This window comes from Meleagris gallopavo, chromosome 3 (assembly GCF_000146605.3).
Source record: "Meleagris gallopavo isolate NT-WF06-2002-E0010 breed Aviagen turkey brand Nicholas breeding stock chromosome 3, Turkey_5.1, whole genome shotgun sequence".
Classification (NCBI taxonomy): Eukaryota; Metazoa; Chordata; class Aves; order Galliformes; family Phasianidae; genus Meleagris; species Meleagris gallopavo.
The window spans coordinates 40,237,720-40,243,237 of NC_015013.2; positions in this window are offsets into that span (position 1 = coordinate 40,237,720).

Consider the following 5,518-nt stretch of genomic DNA (forward strand, 5'->3'; position numbering starts at 1 on the left):
CAGTTGAATTCTGACAGTTTGTTGTTGTTGTTTTGTTTTATTTCTGAGAGCAAATTTTAAGGAAAAAATAATCAAATGTTTATACAAATTTGCACAGAAAAAATAAAAATAAAAATTTAAAAGGACAGAAATCCTATTGGCTCTCATTGGAAGCTCCTCAATTACCCCAACACCTGTTTTGACACAGTTGGCTACAAAAGCAATCTGTATTTCTGGCATGCCAGGTGGCAAATCATTGATGTACAAGTTGAATGAACCAGTAACAGAGATACTGTGCCAAATAAGGTATTTATTAATAGGGAAGAGTTACTCAGAGACCTGCTGATTCATGGAAACCATTTTAATGTCATCATTTAAGGACTCAAAGTTTCCTGGGCAAATGAGTCAAGCAAGAGGCAGAGTAAAGATCTTGAACTGCAGAAGAGTAGATCTCTGTTTATTCAGTTCACTGGTAAGTGTTACATGCTGGGATATTTCTCTGAAGAGAAATGAAGTAGTGTATGAAGACTAAAGGGGTCCTGAAGAGCTGGCTGATCATCAAGGATAGCCTCATAAACAAAACTGAAGATCAAACAAATCAGACATGGTAGATGGCTCCGTTGGCTCAGTGAAGAACTCCTGCCACAAAAAATGACCTTGTAGAAGTTGAAAGCAGAAACATGCTGTAGGAAGAATGTAAAACCACTGTTCAGGCATACCCAAATGTAATCAGAAAAGAAGAATTGAAACTTGGGAAGAATGTTAAAGTCAACAAGAATGCCTTTTGTAGCACACTGATTACAAAAATATAACAATTAAAATGTGGGTTCACTGAAGAATGAGAAGTCAGTTCTGTGTTGAGGGACATACACAAGACTAATTTGCCTAAAATCTTCTTCATGGGCAAGATCAGCTGTCAGGCTTCCTAATAAACTAGATTTAGTGGCAGATTTTGGAAAGAGAGACATCTATTTCTCTCCAAGAAGATAAACATCATTGTGGTGAACTACACTCTGTGTCAAAAACTGGGTGGGTCATTGTACTCCATGAGTTATTACACACTATTCATGAGTATCAACCAATGTGTTCCTTAAAGGTCGTTACTGAGCCTCACATTGCTTATCATCTTCATCACTGCCCTGGAAAAGGTACAGAGTGGACCTTCAGAAAGTGGAAAACAGCAAACTGAGAAGAACAGTCAGTATGTTAAGGGGAAAGAATGCCCTCAAAAGGTGCCTGACAAAGCTAGGGATACTGGCTGATGTACAACTGAGCTTCTACATTATGTTAAAATAGTAGGGAAATGTTGCTTTATGACTGTAGGTGACTTTCTCTGACAATATCACTTATTCATATGAATAGTAGAATGACATAAAGATTAAAATAAAACAAAACAGCAAAACACCAGAAGTATCCAAATATCACTAGCAAATTTGTAGATATCTTCAAATATCTCCAAATTTCAAAAACTGCTTGAGTGTAGAGTTTCTCATGCTAATATGATTTTCAGACATCTCTTTTGCTTAGCTAACTAAGAAAGAAAAGTAATGCCTTAGACAATTTCGTGATAATATTTGCCAACTAGTTACATCCAGAAATATTCTAGCTTGGAGAAAGAACAGGTACACAATAAATAACGTAACCATCTGTTTATCTAGAAAGCTGTTAGTACGCAGATGAGCTCAAAGTATAAGCTTCCTGTTTGTTTTTTGGTGATTTAAGTGCAAACATTTTTTTTTTTGCCAATACCATAGTGTGTATATGTAGACAGACAAAGTATACAAACTGTTTTCACAGATAAAAAATGTCATCGTAAAACCAACAACTCTAGCTTATTATTATTATTATTATTATTATTATTATTATTATTATTATTATTTTGGTCACAGTTAGAAGCAATAAAGCATATGTAAATTTCCTGACTTGCTGGGAATTTAATATTTCCATCAATTTTTCAGAAATTGGCATACCTTAAAAAAAGTTAGATTGGATCCAGCTGTATCTGAACAGCTTTTTGTGCTCTTATTTCTTATCACTGCATCCCTTATTAGCTATTTAAGGGGAAACCCTAAAACCTGTGTGTTAGAGAGGAATGTAGAAAGAGATGAAAGAAACAGAAGGTATGTATGCAACTTAAAACCAAAACTAGAAACTGTAATAAGCCATTTTTGAGGACAAAAAGTAAAAATAAACAAGTAAGGAACCTTTTACAGATCTGGAAAACACAATCAAAGGTAAGCTTTAGAGATGAATTTGGGACACAAACATCAATTTTCTTTTGACTGTGACGGTTTTGAAATGATGCTACACCCCTGACCCATATTCTAAGCTTTCAAAAGTACGTACATGGAGATAGTTTAAATGTAGAAAAACATCACTCTCTGATAGACAACAATTTTCTTTAATAGTATCTTCAGTTTTTTTTTAAAAGCTAATCTTTGAGCAGTGACGTATTCCAGGCAGCAGTTCATCTCGATTTGACATTATAGCTTACAAAATCTTCCTTCTTTTGGTCTTAGATGTCCTTCTTTTTTTTTTTTTTTTAAGTCATATATGAATCCTCATTAAAAAGCTAATAATCCAATTTGCAACACATATTCTAAATACTTGTTCTAAATGGCATAATCTGAAACTTATTTGCTGTCCCAATGCATTCTTAGCCCTATCCCATACAAAACAAATATAAATTAATAATAATGGTAATAAGCTGCCTAATGATTTTCTTAGAAAGTATTTATCTTTTTAGTGAGATAGGATTGTCAGGTAGGGACAATTAATTACCTATACAGAAAGGAACATTAAAAAAAGTCCTTAAAATAATGTAATTGTAGGGATATTAAAATGATTTTTTAAGGAAATATAGAGCTACTTACTGGTGGTAATGTTTCATGCACGTTTGTTTAGATTATTGAGCGGGAATAAAAACCGACAATAAACAGTTACAGTACTGGAAATTCTGAATATCTAAGAAGCACGTGGGGTCATTAGGACTATCTTCATTCTTCAGTACTAAGTAGTTTTATAGACTGGTACACTACTGATATAAATCTGAAATTATCTGTCCAACCCTTTCATTCTGATGTCATTCTGCATTGCTGAACTATCCTATAAACTTTATGGAGAACCCTATCAGTTGGCTATTAGTTTTCTGTATCTCACTGCATAACATCAAAGTAAAGACCTAAGACTAACCTCTTGGCTTTTTGAACCTCTGCTCATTGTTGTCATATGCTTATTTGCAGCACTGAAATTTCTCATGGACTGAATGTATGTTGCAAAGTTATTGAAACAATCCTAATAAACTATATCTGCTGAGGTTTTTTTTTATTTTTTTTAATGTTTTCTTTTTTTCTGCTGAATGCAGAAAGCATTTTTTTCATCTACTTAAGTAGTGACTTTTTATTGCTTTACAAGAGACCTGAAGAGCCAGTGATTACTGAGAATTACTGCACAAGCAGCTTCCACTAAGTAGATGATTATAAAGATCCTTTCATGCTCCTATATTAACTTAAATGCTGATTATTATGGTTCTTTTTCATTTTCTTTCTTTAGTTTTTCTTTCTTTTTTTTTTTTTTTTTTTTTTACCTTAGGATGGTTCATATGGGTTCAAGTCTTAGCAAGTAAAGCATAAATGTGCTACTGTAGGGTATGCTTTATATATCACAGAGCTCATTGGTGGGAAGGTCCTGATATCCAGGATTAGCTTCACACTGTGATTAACTTTTCAGTGGCAGAAGGATAGGATTTTTAATTCTAGGTTTTAATAAGTTTATGTCAGTCATCAGGTTTGAAATGCGCTGCTCCGACAAGAAATGTCTTTATTCTACATATTCTTGTTTTTTCAGATTCCCACAAACCAATTCTTTGAATATTTCCTACTCTTTGTTAAAGGGTTCATGTCAAAATAAACTCACCCAACGATTTCAAACTTCAGTACCCACAAGTCATTTTCTCACCAAGTGAATTTTCTCTTGAATCACACATAACCGCTAACGCTTTGTTCAGTGTTAAACAAATCAAGCCTGTTCGTGCTCTTCCTGTATATGTTCGTCTTAGGGGGAAAGAGGAGCACAATGATTAATAATGAGAATCTAAAAGTCAGTAAAGGTCTTGTCAAAGTTTTAGAAACTTACTGAGTTAAAACCTGTTATTAATTTTGAGATATTAGTGAAATAAGAACAATCAAGCTCAGAAAAAGCCTACTTATCTACTTCTAAGTGTTAACATTTGAATCCCAAGCAGACCAATTACCCGACACCTGCCTGGGTTATTCAGTCTGTAAAACATGATAGCTTTCTGGTTATGAAATAGTGATTTTACTTCTTATTCTTCTTATTATTACTATGAGATATGCTAAAGTATTTGAAGCTTTCTATTGATACTCTCCCTGAAATAGATATACGTCTACTGTAGAGCTCTTAAGATCCATGTATTCCAAAACTGTTCCACCTAGATAAGTTATTCTGTCTCAGAAACACTCATCAATTTGATTGAATTATAGCTTACTCAAACTCACATCCTCTTTCTACCTATCCAAGTGCCACATGTATCTACCACATGAGCTACTTTCACTGCCAAGTACTAAAATTATGATTGTGGTAAAACTAAGTGCCAGAACAAATTGTTTCAACAGTTAGATATTATTTACTTTAATGCATCTGTGACAATAAGGACTACTGTGGAAGGGGCAGGGAAGGGTTGACAAGCGAACCAGAAAATGCTGTTTAAAGTTATACCAAATGCAGCACAAAGAATTTTGTAGGATGCTCTAGCATAAAAATAAACTTTTATTTAAGTATGTATGCTAACTTGTTCTAAATCCATCTACAGTGGACAGCCTCAGAACTGTAACTTGCTTACAAGTGGCCATCCTGAAAAATCTATCTTGCTTGCCTGCATTATTCTGCAGAGATGTACAATAACATTAGTCTAGTCCTAACCTATTCTGTGAGGATTATTATACTATTAGAAGTCAAAATTAAAAAAAAAAAACCAGCGTCTCCAGGGAACATACATAAGTATTTTGTGAGCTAACTATTTTAAGTATATCCAATAATACTGCAAATTGGAGAAGTGGACCTTCCATTATAAATCACTTGTTTCTCTAAGTGGTGCTCTGTTTTCTAATTAATTGGTCATAGAAGGCTTGCAGAAACTCGAGGTTGCAAATTGCAGAAAATTATGGGAGAGTAGTTGAGTACTTCAAATCAGCCATAAAAGAACAAAGTTAAATTTCTAGCTTTGAGCAGTATTCATATTGGACGGACTATAGCCTGAAAACATTCACTTTATGAAATAAACCAGCTATTTTTACTCAGCACAGAGAATGTCAAGGCAGATTATTTACTGCAGCTAAGTAGATGCTTCTTTTGTTTTGTCACTATTGTTGTTATAAACAAGAATGAAGAATAAGAGATCCAAGCCAATAGGGAAATGTTAATGCTATGAATGAAGAATTTTGAAATGGTGCACAAATTGAGCAAACAAAGGGACAGCATTATTAAAATAAAATAAAAACATGAGAGACAGAGAGAGAGA